The following is a 24,696-nucleotide window of genomic DNA, read 5'->3' as shown; positions in this document are numbered from 1 at the left end:
CACATGAGCGATACTCAGGCTGTGTTTATCACCAGAACCCCAGCCCTGGCTTACTGGAACTGTTCTCCAGAGCATGAACTCTGTGACACTTCTGGCCCGTTGATTGCCCCATCACACTCAGTTGCCAGAGCCGGTCCTGATCACCAGGTGAAGTTAACTTTGATTGCCAACTTCTCTTCTCTAAACTTACCCCAAGGCCACTCTATTTTCCCCAAGCCAAGATGGGACTTCATGTGTCTCTTTTTTTATTCCCAGTGAAGTCAGCATTTGTAACCTCTTCATTTGCACCAGAGAGGTGATGGTTGGGAGCAGACATGTTAACATGGCAACAAGGATAATTGTCCTAAAACTAAAGATTGAAGCACCCTCTCTGGGGAGACTTCAGATGGCACATGGAGGAGGCTACAGGATGGAGGGAAAACGGCCACTTCACTAAAACTGGGACTTCTTGGGTAATCCTCTGTTGCCTAGGCAAGTCAATGCCTTCCTTTGAGGACAGCCTTGCAGGCCTTGGGAAGAAGAGCCTACCAATGTTCTCGGGACTGCCTACCCTTTCCCCTAACCTTGCTTTGTAGTAAATCACTTTGATTTTTGGTAACATCCACAGGGGGCCAAAATCATCCTACATTTCCATGTTTCATTTTTCTCTTCCCCATCTCCCTACATGATAGATCACAGATTGAAAACAATTTGTATTTCAAATGAAATGTCAGATAGAAAGGTCCCAACATGATCTGAGTATACGAGACTCCACTCTCCCTTTACCCACTGGCCCCAGTTTCCAGCCAGCCAGCTATCTATCCCCAGAGAATAGACAGCTCAGTGTAGCTTAGAGACATGAACAGCTCGGTGGTCCAGGAGGTGGCGCAGTGAATAATACATTAGACTCTTAAGCATGAGGCCCTGAGTTCTTTTCCTCAGCAGCACATGGAGAGCTGGGGCTCAAACCTGGATCTTTGTGTGGGTCCTTGTGCATAATACTATGTGCGCTTAACCTGGTGTGCCACTCCGCCCCCACCCCCAGTTCTTTCTCTCTCTTCTATTTTTCTCGTTATTAAATAAAATCATATAGAGAGACTTAGATGTAAGCAGCTCACACCAACTTCCAGGCCCAGAAGCAGCATGGAGTGGTAGAGACCTCAGATCCCTGAGAAATGAAGAGCCCTTAGGGCTTGTATTCCACATGTCCAAAGTGGTATACACTACTAAAATGGGTGTCTTTCCAGTCTGGTCTCAGAGCCAGCCAGAGCAAGAGACCAGAGCACAGCTCTGGCATACGTGGTATTGAGGATCGACTTCACTGCAGCCCCTGCCATGGAAGAAGCTTGCAGGAAAAGACTTAATTCCATATCACAACCATCTCTGGGTCTGAAGAAGGAAGTGTCTAGCTTCTGTCAGCCCTGGCTTCCCAGAATAGCAGAGCCAGGTTCCAAGGCAGAATTCCCTAGTCCAAACAGTGATGCCTCCCTCACATGGGAGCTGGGACTCAAAGATGAGTCATCCATCATCTCTTTCCTCAGAAGTTTATCTCTTCAATGAAGATGCTGCAAGAAAAGTGACAACTGGGGCCACAGCAGGTGCAGCTATTCCAAACTATTGAGCGTTTTTAAATTCAGACCCCTTAGGAATTTAGACCATAGTGGTCTTTAACTGTCTTAATGTTCCCTGAGATTGAGATGTACTTCTGTTTACCTTCACATGGGAGGTCTAAGTTCTCTGGGTGGGATGTCTACATTGTCTTCTTCCCAAAGGCCCCATTCACACTTTCAGTGAATGTGTTACAGTATGAATTTAGGTGCCAACATCTTTGGGCACAGTGAGGCCCTAGCACTTCTGGGAGACTTCTCCCTGTTAAATGCCCTATCTTGGGTGCGCCCTGAGTGTGGTACCTCCTGCCCCACACTCCTTGAGACAAAGAGTTCAAAGAATTGAGTAATGTTACTGTAACAAAACTTCTTCCATCCCTGTTTATTTATTTATAAGAATAAATTCTCTCAATGTTTGCATTTGTAAAAGTGAAAAACAGGAGTGTAATTGATGTTGAACTTGTCTTATTTTAGCAGTAAGTGCTAGTCATCCAAGGACACCCAAACTATTAAAATAACCATCCAACATAATAAGTGATGTGCTTTAAATACAAGTTTAATAATTAAAATTTAAAATCTGCAGTAAAGTTATGTTGTTTTGATCTGTTGTGCACTATTTATTATGATAATAACTTAGTCTAGCAGAGCACTTATTTAATGTGTGGAGCCTTTTGGTCTCAAAAAAATTAAACATTAATTGAACATCTTTTTTCTTTTTCAATTACTGAGGTTTCTTCACCACTGCAGGCTGACTTTTTCAGATGGAAAGATAGAGACAGAGAGGGAGCAACACCACAGCACTGACACTTCCTTCAGAGAAAGCTTCACGAGTGGTGAAACACAGCTGCAGATGTCTCTCTGTCTCTCTCTCTTTCATTCTTTTTTTTTTTTCCTCCTCCAGGGTTATTGCTGGGCTCGGTGCCTGCACCATGAATCCACCGCTCCTGGAGGCCATTTTTCCCCCTTTTTGTTGCCCTAGTTATTGCAGCCTCGTTGCGGTTATTATTGCCATTGTTGACGTTGCTTTGTTGTTGGATAGGACAGAGAGAAATGGAGAGAGGAGGGGAAGACAGAGAGAGAGGGGAGAGAAAGACACCTGCAGACCTGCTTCACCGCCCGTGAAGCGACTCCCCTGCAGGTGGGGAGCCGGGGGCTCGAACCGGGATCCTTACGCCGGTCTCTGCGCTTTGTGCCACGTGCGCTTAACCCACTGCGCCACCGCCCGACTCCCTCATTCTTTTTTTTTTTTTTTTTTCTGCCTCCAGGGTTATTGCTAGGGCTCGTGCCTGCACTACAAACCCACTGCTCTTGGCGGCCATTTTTTCCACATTGTTGTTGCTGTTGTTGTTGGATAGGACAGAGAGAAATTGAGAGAGAAGGGGAAGACAAAAAGGGAGAGAGAAAGATAAACACCTATAGACCTACTTCACCTCTTGAGAAGCGACCCCCTCTGCAGGTGGGGACCAGGGGCACCAAACAGGATCCTTGCACGGGTCCCCACAATTCATACTATGTGTGCTTAACCTGGTGCGCTACTACCTGCCTCCCCCTTTCTATCTCCCCTCCCCTCTCAATTTATCTCTCTATCTAATAATAAATAAATAATATTTTTTTAAAAAAGAATTGAGAGTCCATTAGAACAACATTTCCTAGTCTTCTTAGCAGTGAAGCAGAGTCACATGGCATAAATTTACTATGAACTAAGGTGACATAATTTCAGTTTCCCTTGCTTGAGTGAAATTCTCTACCTAGAGGTTTCTTTCTTTCTTTCTTTTTTTTTTTTTTTAAAGATTTTATTTATTTATTATTGAGAAAGATAGGAGAGAGAGAAAGACCCAGACATCACTCTGGCACATGTGCTGCCGGGGATTGAACTCAGGACCTCATGCTTTAGCCACTGCACCACCTCCCGGGCCATTTCACTCTTTCTTGTTGCTGGCTGGAATAGTAACTAGAGTGACCCTAAGAAGCCATGTTGAAGACGGCAGAAGATATTCTGGCATGAAACCTGGAACTTAGATAAGGGAAGGAAGTAGATTTTGCAATCTAGGAGGTGACACAGTGAATAAAGCTTTGGATTCTCAAGTGTGAGGTCTTGAGTTTATTCTGTTTCTTTCTTTCACTTTTTTTTTTAAAAATTATTTATGCGTGAGAAAGGCAGCGGAGAGAGAAAAAGAACCAGACATCACTCTGGTACATGTGCTACTGGGGATTGAACTCAGGACCTCATGGTTGAGAATCTAATGCTCTATCCACTGTGCCACCTACTAGACCACAAGTCCTGAGTTTTTTCCTTGGCATTCATTCCATGTATTGGAGTGATGCTCTGACTCCTCCCCCCCCCCCCCCCCCCCCGCCTTCTTTGCCTCTCTCTCTCTCTCTCTTTTTTTTTTTTTTTTTTTGGTAATCAGAGCACTGCTTAGCTCTGGCTTATGGTGGTGTGGGGGATTGAACCTGGTACTTTGGAGCCTCAGCCACAAGAATCTCTTTGCACAACCATTATGCTATCTACCCCTACCCCCTCTTTGTCTCTTTCATGAATAAATCTAAAGAAAGAAATGAAGGGAAGGAGAAAGTTCTTTTTTCTGTTAAGTTACTAATTGTTCAGAAAAAAAATTTTTTAAATGAGAGAGAATATGAGATCAGAGCCCTGCTCAGCTCTGGTTTTTGGTAATGTTGGGGATTGAACCTGGGATTTTAGAGCCTCTGGCATTAAAGTCCTTTTACATAACCATTATGCTATCTCCCCATCCTGGTAATGTCTTTTCCATAACTGTTGTCTTTGTCTTTAGCCATAAGTAATACACATAATTTAAAACTATTTAAACAAAGGAAACATGGAAATTACTAGATAACTTCAAATGTATGAAAAGATAGGCAGTTTTGTTTGTTGCTTTCTTGTAAGGGAGTCACAAGCAAGAAAAGGTTAAAGATGACTAGAACCCTGTGTGTCTTCACCTTCTGGCCACTCATCAGCCTGTTGTGTGCTTGTTCCCTCTCCCTGCAGAAATAAGGGAAGCAGCTTCCAAAGGGCTTTGTGATCGCTCACTTGTTCTGCTGCTTACAACGTCTAGATTTATCCAGTGTTTTCCTCCCCACAGATCCTTCTGAAGGAGCATATCCTACCTTCAGCTCCTGTTGAGAGAGCTACTCCATATTCAGCTCCAGGTGACCCAGTGCACCCCTCTGGCCCACCCTGCTTGTGATCATAGCTGACTGACCATGGGCACCTGACCAGTGAGTAGACAGTCCATAGACAGGCCAGAAACCTCTGGTGCAGCCCGGCCCAGAAAGCCAAATGAACTCTATTATATTACCTCTTTTGGGAAAAATACAATACAGATGGCAAAGGAAGCTGAAGATGAGCCCACGTCTGGAGAGAGGCCATGAATTAGTGCTGAGACCATTCAGGGCAGAATAAACCGAGGTAGCAAATAAATAAATAAATAAATAAATAAAGCAGAAACTAAGAAGAGAGAAGAGCTATAGAGAGCAGAGAAAAGAAGCAAACTGGGGAGGGCATTCCTGTTTCATATATCTCGTGCCAGTTATCCTAAAAATAACATTCAACTGGAAACGTGGGAATTCTAGGTGAAATATAAGAATTCCCATTAAAGTGAATAGTTGAGGTAAAATTAAATCTGGAAGGAGAGAAAGGAAAAAATCAAAATACAAGTCCAAAGTGGCTTGGGCTGCTTGGGCTGATGCTTTGCCTTGATGGAGACATTTTGTTGTTCTCAACAAACAAGAAGTATAGCAAGTGTGAAGGATAAAGAGCTTGGTTACTGAGGCATACATAGTACTGAAAGGGTAGATTACTATTGCTAATATTCTCCTCCTCCTTTTTAAAAATATTTTTTAAATTTTATTTATTTATTTATTTTCCCTTTTGTTGCCCTTGTTTTTTTTATTGTTGTTGTAGTTATTATTGTTGTTGTTATTGATGTCGTCATTGTTAGACAGGACGGAGAGAAATAGAGAGAGGAGGGAAAACCAGAGAGGGGGAAAGAAAGATAAGACACCTGTAGACCTGCTTCACCAATTGTGAAGTGACTCCCCTGCAAGTGGGGAGCCCAGGGCTCGAACCGGGATCCTTCCGCTGGTCTTTGTGCTTTGCGCCACGTGCTCTTAACCCGCTGCGCTACCACCCAACTCCCTTTCCCCCTCCTTTTTTTTTTTTTTTTTCCTCCTCCAGGGTTATTGCTGGGCTCGGTGCCTGCACCATGAATCCACCGCTCCTGGAGGCCATTTTTCCCCCCTTTTGTTGCCCTTGTTGTAGTTATTATTATTGCCCTTGTTGACGCAATTCGTTGTTGGATAGGACAGAGAGAAATGGAGAGAGGAGGGGAAGATAGAGAAGGGGAGAGAAAGACAGACACCTGCAGACCTGCTTCACGGCCTGTGAAGCGACTCCCCTGCAGGTGGGGAGCCGGGGGCTCGAACCGGGATCTTTACTCCGGTCCTTGCGCTTTGCGCCACATGCGCTTAACCCACTGCGCCACTGCCCGACCCCCTCCCCCTCCTTTTTAAGGTTTATTTATTCATCAGTGAGAGAGGAGGAGAAGACAGAGAGACAGTGAGAGACAGAGAAAACCAGAACATTCTTCTGACACATACAATTCTGGGGACTGAACTTGGGATTTCCTGCTTGAAAGTCCAAGGTTTTATCCATTGTGCTACCTTCTGGGCCACTGAACTATTCTACCCACTTAATTTTGGCAGTTTTGCATCTACCCTACCGCCAAACCTTCATCAGCTGGTGAGCACAGATTAAGTGTGTTCCAAGTGTCACTTCCTAGACAGCTAGTGGAGATTAGGTTCCCACTTCCATTTGAGTAATTGAGTCCATAACTCACTTTTTCCTTTCCTTTCCTTTTTAAAAATTATTTTATTTTCTTATTGGATAGCAGGCAGAAATTGAGAGGGAAGTGGGAGATAGAGAGGGAAAGAGACAGATACCTGCAGCACTGCTTAACCACTTGCAAAGCTTTCCCCCTGCAGGTGAGAACCAGGGACTCACACCTGGGTCCATGCACATTGTAACATGTGCACTCAACCAGGTGCACCAACACCTCGCCCCAGTCCATACCTCATTTCTGAAGAGCCAGCCTGATGGCAATCATCTACCCCATCTATTTCTGGTGAATGTCTTTGGCCCATAGGTATGGGAATGAAGTTGGAGAAGTTAGCCAGAGGCGCTGGCAAGTGCTTTGTGTAAAAGTTTAGCAACTAGGACCTTCCTCTACTGTTTCTGGTAGACTTCTCAGAAAGTTTAAGGGCAAAGGTGACCAAACTGAGGTGAGAGTTGTCTGGCAGAGGGTGGCAAGCAAAACAGTTCCAGACAGTCCCAACAAGAACTTTCATTTAAGAGGACAAGCTCCCAGAGGGCAATTGTAAAAGACAAAGGGGTCATTGGTCTTCTCCCTATCTCTACTCATCTTGATATCCGAGGCTCTCCCTCCCCAGGCTGGGTTTGATGCTCTCCCTTAACCTCTACACAACTGGCACGGCCCATTCCAGTAGCCGTAACTTCATCTTACTCATTCCCTGACGGTTTGTCCACAAAGGCCAAGTGCAAGAGGGAGACAGTTCGTTTTTAAATAAGACTCATTATGTCCCCCACCTTGGCTCGTATGGCTGATTGTTGGGATATTCAGTGAACAGTGTGTTCAAGAGGTTATTATCTTTATGATGCAGTCCATGACAGTGTAACCAGAGACTCCAACTGGCTGAACCAGAATTAAGTTTCAATCCCCTAGACCCTATTTAGACTGAACTCACCCAGACTCAGGGTTGCTATTAAGGAAAGAATGAACCGTTATGGCTAGAAATGTTTAGGATGGAATTCTGAATTTTCAAAGTAGGCCTCCATAAACTTTTCCTCATTTGTTCTGGTTATTACCCAGGAGGGGTATGCTTCCTTCGGAGGGATAGCTATTTACAGAGGCCAAAGTGTGTTACGAAAGTGTGTGCGCCGGGAGGAGGCAAAGGAAATGAAATCAGAAATCTTTTCAAGTTCATTTTTGAGGAGGCTGGTCAAACCTCACAGCACCAGATGCCTGGGGATGGTAGGGAGCGTGGAAAGACCATTGAATACCTTGACAATCAGCCCATTGTATGTGGCTTTTGCCACAAAAGGGGTATTATTGTCAGCCTGCAAATGGTCTGGAAAGTTGATCACATGACATAGACCAGCTTCAGGGTCACAGTGGTTTTGATTGAACTTAGCTGAGCAGACTGGAACAGCAAACTAGTAACCTGAAAAGTGTCGACTTCAGGCAGGCCTTCTGGGGTGGAGTGTGGGGGGTTGGGGTCCAGGATCCAATGTGGGCCATCTTCCATGAACAGGTGGAATCGATGACCCTTGTAATGTGGCCTCCTTCACTGCGAGACCAGTTGGGTCAGCTTTTTGCAGGAGCCACAGACCTGGCATGCAATATCAACCTCTGCATCGGAGACATACATTTCTTGATATCCTGTGCCCTACCTGATGTCAACAACAGTGTTGATCATCTGGGCGGAGCCAGCTTGATTAGCAGCTTGTTTTTCAGCTGGGTATCATCAGAGACACAGCCTCTCCCTGGATAGCCACACGAATGACCCAGATGGCTTGCTCAGAAATTGTCATTTGTTTTCACAGTACAGGGCCCAAATGAGGGGGTGCTGTTAGTCTGCCAGTTTATAGTTTTCCAAGAGGCAAACCAGTAAGGAGGCCATCGCAAATAGCCATTAAGTCAGTAAAAATATTGGATTTTCTGAAAAGTTGTGACTTTTCTTTTTTCCTTTAAAAATGTTCTGTTAATCATTTTAAGTAGGTGATTCAGTGGTAGTGATTCTATTGATAAAGTTGTACAAGTATCACCACTATCTTTGTCTGAAACCTCTTCATCATCCCGAACAAAAAAGTCTGTAGCACAACAGTCTTGTAAATCAACATTTCTCTAATACAGTGATCTAAAACAATATTTTGTAGCCGTTAAGTACTAACTTGCTCTCTTCCTATTCCCCAAGTCCCTGGTAACCTGTAATCCATTCTCCGTCTCTATTAATTTACCCGTTCTAGATATTTAAGTTGTGTAGCTTTGGGCATTAATTTGTTCACTTGTGTTTTTCGATATCACTTCACAGAGTGTTGTAGCATGAGTCAGAGATTCATTACATTTTATATTTGGTATAATATTCTGCTGTATGGAAATAGCACTGATTTTCTTCATTTGTCTGTTAATGGGCACTTGAATTGTTTCCATCTTTTGGAGATTGTGAGTAATGCTGGAGTCACTGACATACAATTATCTGACTCCTTGGTTTCAGCTCTTTGGGGCATATATTTCAGAATGGAATTGCTGAATCACATGGTAAGTGTGTCAAGTTTTTGGGGTAACTAGATATTTATTTATTTATTTATTTATTTATTTATTTATTTATTTTTATCAGAGAAATGCTCAGCTCAGGTTTATAGTGCTGCTGGGGCTTGAATTTGGGACCTTGGAATCTCAAGCATGAATGTCTGTTTGCATAACTATTATGCTACCTCCCTTACCCACTAGGTAATATTTTCCACAGAAACTGCACCATTTCATCTTCCCACCAGCAGTATATGAAGGTTGTAATATATATATTTTAAAGATTTTTTAAATTATTATCTTTATTTATTGGCTAGAGACAGCCAGAAATCGAGAAGGTAGAGGAGACAGAGAGGGAGAGAGAGAGAGAGAGAGACACCTGCAGACCTGCTTCACCCCTTGGGAAGCTTTCCCCTTGCAGGTGGGGACTGGGGGCTCGAACCTGAGTCCTTGAGCACTGTAACATGTGTGCTCAACCAGGTGCGCCACCACCTGGTCCCTTATTTTAAAGATTTTATTTATTTATGAGAAAGACAGGAAGAGAGAGAAAGAAAGAGAGAAAACCAGACATCACTCTGGCACATATGTTGCTGGGGATCGAACTCTGGACCTCATGCTTGAGAGTCCAAAGCTTTTTTTTTTTTTAATTTCTTTATTGGGGAATTAATGTTTTGCATTCGACAGTAAATACAATAGTTTCTACTAGCATAACATCTGCCAGTTTTCCATATAACAGTACAACCCCCACTAGGTCCTTTATCATCCTTTTTGAGAGTCCAAAGCTTTATCACTGCGCCACCTCCCGGACCACAGGTTGTAATATTTTTTGACATGGGGCTGGATGCCAAACTCAGGGTCTCCTGCATACACTCAGAGTTGAGACACTTCCTTGGTCCACTTTTTAATTGTTACTTCTTAGGAGAATAAGCTAGATAGACAAAGAGAGTGAGAAAGAGCATAAGGCACTGCTCCACCATCAGTGGAGTTTTGACTTCTTTTCCTAGTTGTTCTCAGGTGGTGCAGTGTCTCTAATCCAGGATCTCATGTAAGGCAGACTCTCCAATGCTGAACCACCTCCCTGCTACAAAAGGTCCCACTTTAACCACATTTTCACCAACACTTCTTATTTTCCATTTCCCAAATTACAGGTGTCTGTAATTAGATGTGAAATGTATTGAGTTGTGGTTTTAATTTGCATTTCCTCTAATGCCCGTTAATATTGAGCTAAATTCTGCTAGGTCATAAAACAGGACAATAGTGATTGGTTCTTCCATTAGGGTCAAGACTGAGACAAGGATATGAGTTCTTTTCAGCCTGTAGGAGTTTTATAGTTCTTAATTCAAAATAATCTGCATTCTTTAAATAATGGTAGCAGACTTCCCAAAACTCATAAGACCTCTTTTGACTTTAGTTATTAATTCTCAGGTGATGCTTATTAGAAAAGGTTTGATCTGAGAATAATGATAAAGCCTATCCAACCCTTTGGGGTTTATTTATGGATTCTCTCTTCTGTTCCACCCGTCTATGTTTTGTTGTTTTTTCTGTTAGAGTTGTATTCTTTTAATTACTGTTGATTTATAATATAGTTCTAAATCAGCAAGTGTGATCCATCCAGATTTGTTCCTTTTTTTTTTTTTTTTTCCTAATTGTATTGACTATTTCAGGCCTTTTGTGGCTCCATTTGAATTTTAGGGTTGCTTTTTCTATTTCTGTGGAAAATGCCATCAAGATTTTGATAGGAATTGTGCTCAATATGTAGATTGTCTTGAGTAGTATGGGCATCTTAATAAGTTTTCTCATTCAAAAGGAACAGAATATGGTACTCAAAATATCCCTCTTTGACATAAGGATTATCTTGAGCTGATTAGTCTTTTAAGTTATTTACTGCATTTTTATGAGAAAGAGAGAGACAGACACTAGAGCACTGCTTACACATTTATGAGCTATCCACAGCTGAGCACTGCCACTAAGTATCTCTGATGTCTTACACTGGTTCTTTTTCAGAAATAGCAGATGCAGGAAAAACTCTAAAAACCTAATAGATGCCCCAGGAATTAGCACAATGGATAAAGCATTGGAATTTCAAGCATGAGATCCCAAGTGTGGTCCCCAACATAACATGTGATGCTCTGGTTCTCTCTCTCTCTCTCTCTCTCTCATTAATAACTAAAAAAAATATTTAAATGGTCCGGGAGGTGGCGCACTGGCTAAAGCATTGGACTCTCAAGCATGAGGTCCTGAGTTCAATCCCTGGTAGCACATGTACTACTGGGGGGGCTCGAACCTGGGTTCTTGAACATTGTAACATGTGCACTCAGCCAAGTGCACCACTGCCCAGCTCCTAGGAATATTTACATTTATAAAGGAAATATCCATTTATAAGAAAAAGTGTCTGCCTCCCTGTACCAGGAAGAGAAGGATGGCTCTTAGTAACAGGAAAAGTCAGTAAAAAAAGCTAACTGGTATTTACCTACTGAAAGCTCTCTCTCTCTCTTTTAAAATATTTATTTATTTCCTTTTGTTACCCTTGTTGCTTTATTGCTGTGGTTACTATTGATGTTGTCATTGTTGGATAGGGCAGAGAGAAATGGAGAGGGGAGGGGAAGACAGAAGGGGAGAGAAAGACACACCTGCTTCACAGCCTGTGAAGCCACTCCCCTGCAGGTGGGGAGCCCGGGGCTCGAACTGGGATCCTTATGCCAGTCCTTGCACTCTGTGCCACTTGAGCTTAACCCACTGCACTACCGTCTGACTCCCTCCTTCTCTCTCTCTCTCTCTCTCTTTTTTTTTTTTTTCTTTACCAGAGCACTGACCGATCAATTCTGGCTTATAATGGTGTGGGGGATTGAACCTGTGACTTCGGAGTCTCAGGCATGAGTGTCTCTTTGCATAACCATTATGCTATCTGCCTTTCCAGGTACCTACTTAAATGTATATGACAATTTTATCCCTGTTTACTTGACTTTCTGGGTAGGGTAGATAGCATAATGGTTATGCAAAGAGACTCTGAAGTTTTAGGTTCAACTCCCCACCCCCACCCCATCACCAACATCATAAACTAGAGCTGAGCTGTGCTGGGGAAAACAACAACAACAAAAAAGAAACCTTGATTTTTTGATAATCTCTCATAACTGACTCCTCACTCCTACCACAATATTTTTCTCCAGCTGAAAATAGTGTTTAAGGTGGTGTGTTGGGCCTTTTCTCAGGGAATCACTCCATTTTTCTTGAGTTTACTGAGAGATTATTAAACTTTTATTTGGTTTCTTTTTTTTAATTTATTTTTGATAACCAGAGCACTGTTCAGCTCTGGTTTATGGTGGTTCAGGGGATGGAACCTGGGACTTTGGAGCCTCAGGCATGACAGTCTCTTTGCATAACCATTATGCTATCTACCCCTGCCCTGGTTTCTTTTTTTAACCCGTTCTTATTATAGGGTAGACCCACATAGTCAACGACTGCCACCTCTCCAGATTCAAAGGAGGTCTCGAAACTTTACATCAGGCTCAACCTGACGCTCGCTGTTGACTGGCTACGGAAGAAGGGCAAACGCTAGAAGAAGAAGAAGAAGAATAGGGTAGTCTCAGTAATAACCTAAAAGGTAGAGGGGATGGGTAGATAGCATAATAGTTATGCAAACAGACTGTCATGTCTGAGGTTCTGAAATCTCAGGTTCAGTTCCACCACCACCACCACCACCATAAGCCAGAGCTGATCAGTCTCTGGTTTAAAAAAAAAAGGGGGAACAAAAGGGAAAATAAATAAATAAATATTTAAAAAATTTTAAAAAAGAAATAGAAGGTATAGGGGAAATTATTTTTTCTCCCATATATAATCCATAAAGTGGGGACTGTTTCCAGTTTATGTAAATGTGCATTATTATTATTATTATTATTTTCATTTCATCAGTTCAAGTTGAAAGTGAGCCCCAAATACTCTGGGTTTGGACTGTCTGGTGTGGCTATCGGGCCAGGGAATGAACAGAGATTGAATTTTACTGTAGTCAACTTTTGTTATAAGGGAGAGTGACTATCTTCTAGCAGGGAGGAGCCATGAACCTAGTGATGGGAAGACCTGAAAGCTTTAGACCCTTCCCAGGTGGCCCCTGACCTTCCTACCCCCTTCCCCATAAGAGGCTGACACTCCTTGGAGGAGGGGGGCTGGATCTGAACTAAATCAGCCTTCATAGTGCATAAAGCAGATTTCCTTTTGTGCAAAAGCTGCTGTGGCAAATTTTGGCTTTCTGTGACACTGGGCAGCAAGCCTCATTGCTTTCAAAGCCTTTCACTTCCTTGGTTAAATTTATGCTTGAACATTTTATGCCTTTTTGTGTGTGTGTGTGTGTGTGTTCAGGGTTATTGCTGGGGCTCAGTGGTGGCACTATGAATCACTGCTCTTGGCGGCCATTTTTTCCCATTTTATTGAATAGGATAGAGAAATTGAGAGGGGAGGGAGGGATAGAGAGGGAGAGAGAAAGATAGACACCTGCATGCTTGCTTCACTGCTTGTGAAGCTTCCCCTCTGCAGGTGGAAGGGGGTGTGGAGGACTCCAACCCAGATTCTTGCGCTTAATACTATGTGCACTTAATTGGGTGCACCAACAGGAGGAGCAGTGGATTGATTCACAGTGCCAGCACTGAACCCTAGTGATAAAACCTGGAGGTGAGAGAGAGAGAGAGAGAGAAACACCTGCAGCACATATGAAGCTTCTCATTGCAGGTGGAGACCAGGGGCTTAAACCCAGGTCCTAGTGCACTGTAATGTGTGTGCTTAACCAGATGAACCACCGTGCCTCAGGCTTTTGTTTGTTTCGTTTTTTTAAAGATTTGTTTATTTATGAGAGTTTGAGAGGCTAAAGCACTGTTATGCTTATGCATCATTGAATCTTCAACCTTAATTCTCACACATGTAATTCTTGCTCTTTACTGCTAAACCACTTCTCCAACTGCTAGAAGTGAACTTGAATTTGGTTTGTTGACTTTATTCTTTCTTTTTTAATATTTTATTTATTTATTTATTTATGAGAGAGAGAGAGAGAGCTACAGAGAGAAAAATCAGAACACTGTACAGCTCTGGTTTATAGGTGGTCCTGGGGATTGAACTGGGGATATTGGAACCTCAGGCGTGAAAGTTTTTTTGCAAAACCATTATCCTATCTCTCTAGCCCTGTTTGTTGATTTTATTTTATTGTTATTATTATTATTATTATTATTTTATTTTTTACCAGAGCATTGATCAACTCTGGCTTTTGGTGGGAAGGGAAATTGAACCTGGGACTTCGGAACCTCAGGCATGACAGTGTGCATAACTGTTATACTATCTACCTCTGCCCATGCTTGTTGATTTTATATCCTACAACTTTACTGACTTCAATTATTAGTTCTAATGAATATTTTTTTGAATTTAGAATTTCCTGCATATAAGGTCTTGTCATCTGAGCCAGACGGTGGTGTACCTGGTAGAGCACACATGTTACCCACACATGCTACCATGTGTAAGGACCTGCACTCAAGTCTCTGGTTCCCACCTGCAGAGGGAAGGCTTCATAAGTAGTAAAGCAGTGTAGCAGGTCTTTCTCTCTCTCTTTCTCCCTTTCCTGTTGATTTCTCTGTGTCTCTATCCAATAAATTTCTTCCTTCCTTTCTGCCTTCCTTCCTTTTTTTTTTACTAGAGTACTGCTCAGCTCTGCTTTATGGTGGTTCAGGGGATTGAACCTGAGACTTCCGGAACCTCAGGCATGAGAGTCTCTTTGCATAACCATTATGCTATCTAGCTCTGCCCAATAAATCTTTTTTTCAAAGATCTTGTAATTTGCAAATGAAGGCTATCTGATTTCATTTTGGATGTCAATACCTTTTATTTCTTGCTTAATTTCTCTGAGTAGGTCTTTCAGTACTATGCTGAAAGAAATGGTAAGAGTGGGCATCATTGTTTTGTTTCTGATCTTAAATGAAAAGCTTTCTACTGTTTACCTTTTAGTATGATGCTAACCCTTAGCTTGTCATAACCTTCTCTAATTTGTTGAGTTTTACTCCTCCTCCTCCTCATCCTTCTTCTTCTTCCTCTTCTTCTTCTTCTTCTTCTTCTTCTTCTTCTTCTTTTTCTTCTTCTTCTTCTTCTTCATCTCCTTCTTTTCCTCTCCCTCTCTCTTTTTCTCTCTCTCCAGAGCATTGTACAGTTCTGGTTTATGGTGATGTGAATGACTGAACCTGGGACTTTAGAGCTTCAGGCATGAAAGTCTTTTTGCAGAACCTAAATTATGCTATCTTCCCCCCCCCCCCGAGTTTTTTTTTTATCATGAAAGATTCTTATTTGAATACTGTAGCTTGTGGTCCGGGAGGTGACACAGTGGTAAAGCTTTGGACTCTCAAGCATGAGGTCCTGAGTTCGATCCCTGGCAGCACATGTACCAAAGTGATCTCTGGTTCTTTCTCTCTCTCCTATCTTTCTCATTAATGAATAAGTAAAATCTTTTTTTTTTTTAAATACTGTAGCTCTGTAATATAATTTGAAATTAGAAAGTGCAATGATCCTAGCTTTGTTCTTTCTCAAGATTTGTTTATTCAGGGTTAAAAAAAATAAAAAAATAAAATAAAAGATTTGTTTATTCATGGCTCCTCAAGCTTCCATATGAATTTTAAGATGGAGTTTTCTGTTTGCATACACACACACAAAAATCATTGGGAATGGGGGTAGATAGCATAATGGCTATGCAAAGAGACTCTTCGTGCCTGAGGCTTCAAAGTCCCAGGTCAATCCCCCACATCACCATAAGTCAGAGCTGAACAGTGCTCTGATTATTAAAGAAATAAAAAATAAATAAAATGTTTTGCTGGTCCCTGTTCGGGTGCCAAATGCCAGGCTAGCTTCGTGGGCAGGAGACAGACGACCAGGGCCTCATGGCTGAGCTGGGACGCAGTTCAGTCTTTATTGATGAGCGGGGATGCAGTGCAATCAATCAATCTCTATTCATTAGAAAATACTGTCCTTTATATCTCCTGAGGCGGAAGTGTCAGAAAGAGGAAGTACGTAGGATAGGGGGTGGGGAGAAGGAAAAAACAACGCTCGAACCAGTGGGGATTAAACCATGCAGGTCTCAGACAAAACAATGGTTATGTAAATAGACCACAGCATCAAGCAATGCAGGGGAACCTGGTGTGACACTGATAGAAACAGAAGCAGAACTAGCCAAAGGAGAAATGTTGACCAACAATGTTTTTTTTTTTAATCATTGGTATTTGGATAGGGATTGAGTTAAATCTGTAAATTGCTTGTTAGTATTAATGTCATAATGATAAATATTCCAATCCATGAACATGGCATGCGTTTCCATTTATTTATGTCTTTTAATATCTCTCAGCATTTTTTTGCAGTTTTTTTGTACACATTTTTTATCTCCTTGATTAATTTAATCCCTAAGTATTTCAACCGTCTGATGCTAGCATACATTGGATTACTTTTGCAATTTCCCAATAGGTAGTTCGTTATTATTATATAGAAATACAACTGAGGGAGTCAGGCGGTAGTGCAGCAGGTTAAGCGCAGGAGGTGCAAAGCACAAGGACTGGTGTAAGGATCCCAGTTTGAGCCTCTGGCTCCCCACCTGCAGGAGGGTCACTTCACAGGCGGTGAAGCAGGTCTGCAGGTGTCCATCTTCCTCTCTTCCTCTCTGTCTTCCCCTCCTCTCTCCATTTCTCTTTGTCCTATCCAACAATGATGACATCAACAACAATAATAACTACAACAGTAAAAAAACAAGGGCAACAAAAGGGAATAAATTAAGAAATAAATACTTTTTAAAAAGCAAAATAAAATGCAACTGAAGGACTAGGGGACAGCATAATGGTTATGCAAACACCTTTCATGCCTGAGACTCTGAGGTCTCAAGTTTAATCCCCAGTACCATCAATCATAAACCAAAGCTGAGCTGTACTGTGGTCGGTTGGTCTGTCTGTCTGTCTATCTCTCATTAAAACAATAAAATATTTTATAGCCTGACACATTACTGTATTGCCTGATGATTTCCAAAAGCTTCTTGCTGGATTCCTTAGGTTTTTCCATGTATACTATCATGTCATCTGCAAATAAGGAGAGTTTGACTTCTTCTCTTCCAATCTGTATGCCTTTAATTCCTTGCTCCTGCCTGATTGCTATGGCAAGAACTTCCAACACTATGCTGAATAGTAATGGTGATAGTGGGCAGCCCTGTCTAGTACCTGATCTGAGTGGAAATGCTTCTAGTTTTTCACCATTGAGTATGATGTTGGCTGTAGGTTTGCTATATATAGACTCCATTATCTTCAGGAATTTTCCATCTATTCCCATTTTTTGTAGTGTTATGATCATAAAGGGATGTTGTATTTTGTCAAAGGCTTTCTCTGCATCTATTGATATGACCATGTGGTTTTTGGTCTTGCTTTTGTTGATGTGGTGGATCACATTGATTGATTTACGTATATTAAACCAACCTTGCATGCCTGGGATAAACCCCACTTGGTCATGATGAACAATCTTTTTGATATACTGCTATTTTTTGATATATATTAAAAATTAGAAATGCAACTGAGTTTTACCTGTTGGCTTTGTATCTTGCTACTTTACTAAACTCATTAATTCTGCCATTGGTTTTGTGTGTGGAATCTTTAGGGCTTTCTCCATATGAGCATACCATCTGCAAACAGACACGTTTACTTCTTCCTTCTCATTTGGATACTTTTTTCTTTTCCTTTTTTTTTTTTTCTTTTTCTTGCCTAATTGCTGTCGTTAGAACATCCTGTGCCATATTAGTTAGAAGTGGAAGAGCAGGGGCCAGACGGTGGCACACCTGGTTAAGTACACACATTGTAGTGCCTAAGGGCCCAGGTTCAAGCCCCTGGTCCCCACCTGTAAGGGGGAAAACTGTATGAGTGGTGAAGCAGCAGGGCTGCAGGTGTCTCTCTGTCTCTCCCCCTTTCTATCTTCCCCTCCCTTCTCAATTTCTCTGTCTCTATCCATTAATAAATAAAAATTTAAAAAATGTATAGTGGTCCAGTAGGTGGCACAGTGAATAAAGCACTGGACTCTCAAACATTAGGTCCTGAGTTCAATCCCTGGCAGCTTATGTATAGGAAGTAATGTCTGTTTCTTTCCCTCTTATCTTTCTGATTAGTAAATAAATAAATCTTTAAAAAAAAATGGAAGAGCATACTTGCCTTGTACCTGGTCTCCAACAAAAAGTTTTCAGTCTTTCACCATTAAATTGTATGTTCACTGTGTTTTTTCTTCATATATTACATAGTATGTCAAGGCAGTATCTATGTTCACTGTGTTTTTTCTTCATATATTACATAGTATGTCAAGGCAGTATCTATGTTCACTGTGTTTTTTCTTCATATATTACATAGTATGTCAAGGCAGTATCTATGTTCACTGTGTTTTTTCTTGTTTTACTTATTATATACTATGTTATATATGTAGTATGTAGAGGTAGTTTCTTTCTGTGTCAGTTATGATGGTCTTATTTCTTTCTCCTTCCATTCTAGTACTATGGTTCATTATGTTGATTGGTGCTGGTATATTGGTCCATCTTTGTATTTCCACGGATCCCACTTGATCATGGGGTATAATCTTTTTAATGTACATCTGAATTCAGTTTGCTAGTCTTTTGTTGAATTTTATATCGGTGTCATAAAGGACATAGTTTTGTAATTTGATTTGTTTTTGTGGTGATTTTTCTGATTTTGGTGGAATTCACCAGTGAATTCTTTGTTGAGAGATTTTGATTAATGATTCAATCTCTTTACTAGTTTTAGGTCTGTTTGTCTCTCTTTTCTGTAAATTTTTTTTTTCTTCTTCAGTTTATTTCTTCACTTATTAACTGGGCTGTTTGTCTCATTGTTGGATTATTTCTTAAAATATTTGTTCAGCATATAAGTACTTTGCTAGATGTACTGTGAATAATTTCTCTCAGTCTGTAACTTGCTTTTCATTTGTGTAATATGATCCTTTAACGATCAGATGTTTTAATTTGGGTAACTGCCACTTCACCATATGTTTTTCTAATATGGCCAGTGGTTTTCGTTTATCCTAAGATAACTTTGCTCCTCTCAAAACCAAGATTTTCTCCAATTTTTTTTTTCCCTAGTCATTTTGTAGTTTTAACTCTTATGTTTAGGTCTTTGAGCCATTTTGAGTTAATTTTTGTGTATGGTATCAGCTAAGGTCAAGATTTACCTTATTCTACCTTTAGTTTGTTTTTTCCTCTCTCTCTACCTACCTTAAATCCACTGGATGGAATCCTATAACTTAGACTAGCAGATAGATTAAGAAGAGAAAAACAAGGACAAGTTTTAAGCATATACATAGGAGCTCTCAAAGATGTGTAATTCTTTTTTTTTTAATTTTTAAAATTCATTTTATTCCCTTTTGTTGTCCTTGTTTTTTTATTATTGTAGTTAGTATCAATGTCGTTGTTATTGGATAGGACAGAGAGAAATGGAGAGAAGAGGGGAAGACAGAGGGGGGGAGAGAAAGATAGACACCTGCAGACCTGCTTCACCGCCTGTGAAGCAACTCCCCTGCAGGTGCGGATCCGGGGGCTCGAACCAGGATCCTTGCACACTGGTCCTTGCGCTTTGTGCCACCTGCACTACCGCCCAACTCCCTAGGTGTGTAATTCTTAGGGTGGTTAGAACTTAGGTTTATATAACGTGTATGCGTGTGTATGTATACACATGCATGCATATGTGTCCAATGGGGTCACAAATATTCACCACTCTGGGCTGCTTTTTCCATTTAGAGAGAGGTAAGGACTGTGACCACAACACCAAGCTTCCTTTGTCACCCAAGCATTTCCTACGTGGTGCTGGGGCTCAAACCTAAGTCAAGCAGTGGCAATGCGGACATCCTACCCATGAGCTATCTCTCCTATGGAAGCTTAACCAAAGAACAATAAATGTTTATAAAAGGTAGCAAGACTGAGGGAAAATAAGTTGTTAGCGTTGTAATTATGAGAAGGCAGATATATGGGGGGAACTAATAACACCTTTATAAATGCATGTATTTCTTTTAGGCAAACAGAGGAGGGGGACCTTTTCTTGTGTCTGCTTGTCTCAGTTGCCTTCAACTCAAAGTGATCCTTATGCCAACGGGCATATCTTGAGGTGGCACATTCTGCTCTCCCTCAGTCCTCTGCACTTATATTAGAATTGTACATGTTTTACCCCTTATACTTTATCCTGAGGTCCTCAAAGTAGGATCTCTTTCTTTAAAAAACAAAATAAAACAAAACAAAAACCTCATTTATTTATTTATTTATTTATTTATTTATTTATTTATTTATTATTTTTAACTGGAAAAAGACAGAGAGCAACTGAGAAGGGAGGAGGAGATAGAGAAAGAGAGCATAGAGGAGGAGAAAGAGAGACACCTATAGACTTTTTTCACCACTCTTGAAGCTTTCCCTCCCCCTGCAGGTGGGACTAGGGGTTTGAACCTGGATCCTTGTGAATGGTAACCAGTGCACTCAACCAAGTGCACCGCCACGGAAAGGATCTTTCTTTGTATTTTTCAGTGCCTACTTCAGTTCCTGGAGTGTACGGAACTGTAGTTAAATGACTAGAATTACTAAATGAACCAAAATTATTGCACTTCTGGGTGGGGAGAGATAGCATAATGCTTATGCAAAACCAAACAAAAACACTTTTCCTGCCGTATGCTATAAAATCCCAGGTTCAATCCTTCACATCACCATAAACCAGAACTAAGCAGTGTTCTGGTCTCTCTGTATTTCTCTTTTTCTCTGATTAAAATAAAACAAAAACGAATGAAATCACTGCACTTCCTCCTTCTTCAACAAATACTAGAAGATGAATATCCAAAGGAAATCGTTTTCTGTCCAGAGGTGTTTGGGGGCCCTTGTTCTTGATACAGTCCTTTATCATCCACACTTTTTTTTGTTTGTTTGTTTTTTGTATTGTATTTGTGTGAGCAAGGTTTCATTGCTATTATCTGACAAAATGACTTAGAACAAATTGCATCCTCACTCCAAGCTTATTTGCATTTAAAATGATGGCTAAAAAAGAAGAATTCCTTTTGCCGAAGAGGAATTCCAAGCATCTTTTGCAAGCCAATGAGGTGACTTTTTTTTTTAAAGGACCAGAGGCAGTCTGGAGGAGCAACCACCAAATAGTCACAGGAAGAAGAAAAAAAAAAAAAAGATTTGATTTTGATAACTAATATTGTATCAACTTGTAGTAAGAAGGCCTGATTTGGAAAGATTAAGAGAGTGAATCCATTAGCAGCTAAAGAGTTAAATAAAAATTATGCTTCTGCCAGCAGTTCCTGGGATTCTGTCCAAACAGCATGCTGTCAGCAGTATCAGCCAGCAGGAACGCATACTCTCCCACCCTTTGGTTTTAGTGGGTAATATTAGCTAAGAAAACACTCCAGATTTTTTGTGCTCATATGGCGTAACTTACTCACTTTAGACATCCCCTTTCTCTCATAGTTACCTCCTACACTTGGGAAAATGTTTTCCCTTTCTTTTCTTCTCTCTCCTTCCTTCCTTCTACCCCACCCCCCACCTTTTTTTTTTTTTTTTTAACAATGCAATACAGTATTCAATTCAGGAAAACAGCCGGTATTTTCCAGAACAGAAAGGCAGCTTTTCAGGCTGTAAGGTCACTTTTCTCTCATTCTTATCTTTCTTTGAGTCAAAGGGGCACAGTGACCTCAGGTTTTCACATTTCCAAAATTTTATATAGACTACCTGATTTTTTTTTTTTTTGTCTTCTTTCCTGGAAAATCTCTTAGAAAACTGATGGTCAGCCAATGACTTATTACATCCGAGAGCGGGTAGAAGACATTCCTTGGTAACGCCCTTGCTGTTATTATCTTTGTCCTGGGGAAGAAAAATGCTGCTTGGTCAGGAGCCCTTCCGATCTTTCCTGAGGGGGAAAAAGGGGCATCTCTTGCAGTACATTACAACTCAGTTGAAATCAACGAAATTTATTGTGGGTTTATTGTATGTAAAACTCCATGGTGTATTTAGCTCTGAATAATTTAATGTAGTCTAAGCATATTGAGGCTTAATGGCATCTGGTTCGAAGGTAACAAAGAAATAAATCATATCGCCTACTTTAAGTAACCTGGTGTGGTCAGGGAGACAGTTTATAGCCAATTATAAAGCAATATGTTTGAAACTATAGTGGCAGTAAAGAGGAAGAAACAAAACTCGTGTGTGTGGTGGGGGGGGAGGGGTTCAGTTGCTTCTAGACCACAGTGGTAGATTTCCAGGTCTTTGTCTTGTCCCTCAGAAATATACATATTTTCTCTCTTCTTATTGGAAGCATTTGAGACACATTGGTATTCTTTAAATGTTAACTAGAATTTAACAGTGAAGCCATCTCATTCTGTTGGTATGTTTTTGATTACGGATTTAATCTCTTTTCTGGTAATTAGCCTGCTCAGGCTTTATGTTTCTTCACAATCAATTTTGGTAGAATGTGCTTCTAGGAGTTTATGCATTTCTTCTAGACTGTCAGATTGTCGACCCACTTTCTTTAGAAAATGGCAAATATATATAAATGTAGTTAGTTATAGAAACAATAGTGAAACCATATCTGTGACCTTGGGAGAACTACTGCTGTTTCCAGTGGAGGGAATGGGGACACAGAACTCTGGTGGTGGGAACAATGTGGAGTTATACCCCTGTTATCTCATAATTTTATAAATCAATATTAAATCATTAATAAAATTAAGTCATTAGAATGACAAAATATTTATTTATTAGAGATCCAGAGCACCACTCTGACATACATGGTATTATTAGAGTGGGTCACCAGGAGACAGAATTCAAAATAGTAGAAAAAGTGAAAGAGACCAATGTCTTGGAAACCATGTGACAGAAACAAGCATGGTGGAAATCACACACAATGACTCAGCAAAAACCCAACCTGACTTCCTACCTGTGACCTGTAACCCACCCGGTAACCACCCACCTTAAGCAGTATGAATCAGAGCACTGAGCCAGTCCTCCACAAATTGGAATTGGCCAATCATGGATGATGCGCGTGAGGCTAAAAAGACGATTTAAACCCAGAGGAGCTCAACTTCTTCTCTTTTGGCTGTTCCTCTTCAGAAAACACAGGGCCTAGGGGGTGGTGGTATGCATTTACTGTCTCTTAGTTCAATCCTAAGAAAATTAACTTTAGTGTACTAGTGATTCCCGTGCTAGGTCATTCTTTCCTGTTGCATGAGAAAGAAGCTAGAAAGCCCTAGAACTCCCACACAGTGGCGGTGCTGCTTACCACACCATCATTTTTTTAATTGTTTTCTCCCAGTTGATTTGTTTGTTTGTTTGTTTCCGGAGCATTGTGCATACACAATTTCACACTCTAGGCTGATTTTTTTTTTCCAGTGTGGAGAGAGAGAGGAGAGAGACACCAGAGCACCAAAGCATCCACTAGCGGCATTGTATCTCCATATGGTGTACTGGTGGCTCAGACCTGGGCTGTGTGTGTGGCAGAGCAGGCACCCTACTAGGTGAGCTGTCTCACCAGTTGCCACAGTTATCCTTTTAAAAGGTTCTTTTAAAGAATTTATTTCTTAATATGAGAGAGGAGGGAGGGAGGGGGAGAGAGAGAGAGAGAGAGAGAGAGAGAGAAAACCAAGAGCATCATTCTAGCCCATGTGATACTGGAAGTTAAAGTTAAACTCAGGACTTCATGCCTGCAAGTCTAGTGCTCTGGCCACAGAGATGGCTTAAAAAAAATCCTAGATGGTCATCTGTGTCAGAGAATAGTTTGCAAATATTTTCCCCCAGCTTTAGCTTGTTTTTTCATGCTCTTCACATAGACTTTCACAGAACAAACATTTTTAATTCCAGTGAGGCCCAATTAATATTTCCTTTTATGGCTCATGCATTTGGTGTCAAATCTTTGCCCAGCCTTATATCTCAAAGCTCTCCCCCTATGTTCCACCAAAAAAAAAACAAACAAACAAACAAACAAAAAAAACTTTACTAATTTCAGAAAAAATCACACCAGAGCTTAATGGAAGACAGACAGTAGGTTAGAATGTAAAAATAACACCATTTCAGAGTGCTGTCAGGCTGCCATAACAAAATATCACAGACTCAGTGCCTTAAGCAATAGAAATCCCTTTTTCACAGTTCTAGAGGATGGAAGCCCAAGATCAAAGTGCCATCAGGGTTGACTTCTGGGATCTTTCTCTTCCTGGCTTGCCTAGAGGACTGCCATCTTGGTCATATTTCTACATGGCCTTTCAGTGGTGTGTGGATGGGGAGAGAGTTCTCTGCTGTCTTTCTCCTTCTCTGCTGTCTTTCTCCTTCTCCTTGTAAGAATATACAAGTACAGGGCAGGGGTAGATAGCATAATGGTTATGCAAAGAGACTCTGATGTCTGAGGCTCTAAAGTCCTAGATTCAATTCCCCTATAATTCCCTTATATACCATTATAAGCCAGAGTTGATCAGTGCTCTGGTAAATAATAATAATAATAATAATAGTAAGTCCAGTTGGACCAGAGCCCTATTCTTAGAACTTCATTTGACTTTAGCTAACTCCCTAATGTACCTCTCTTCCTTGAGTCAGTATTTTTACATACAAATTATGTGGAGGGGTAGGAGAGGGGGGAAACCTTCACAAATTGTGAAGCAGATCAGCAGATGTCCTTCTGTCTCTCTTCCTCTCTGTCTCCTCCTTTCCTTGCAATTTTGTTCTGTCCTGTCAAATAAAAATAGAAAGAAAGAAAAAAAGGTTGTGGAGG

General features: G+C 41.0%; 1 long non-coding RNA gene across 1 annotated transcript in view; it reads left to right on the top strand.

Annotated features, from left to right (window-relative positions):
* Window positions 1-24,696, top strand: part of LOC132535729 (uncharacterized) — a 133,743-nt gene that overhangs the window by 84,147 nt on the left and 24,900 nt on the right. The window lies entirely within an intron of this gene.

The sequence above is a fragment of the Erinaceus europaeus genome, chromosome X (genome assembly GCF_950295315.1).
Source record: "Erinaceus europaeus chromosome X, mEriEur2.1, whole genome shotgun sequence".
NCBI classification, from domain to species: Eukaryota; Metazoa; Chordata; class Mammalia; order Eulipotyphla; family Erinaceidae; genus Erinaceus; species Erinaceus europaeus.
The sequence above is the reverse complement of the archived record's forward strand: the minus strand, read 5'-3'. Positions and strand labels throughout refer to the sequence as shown.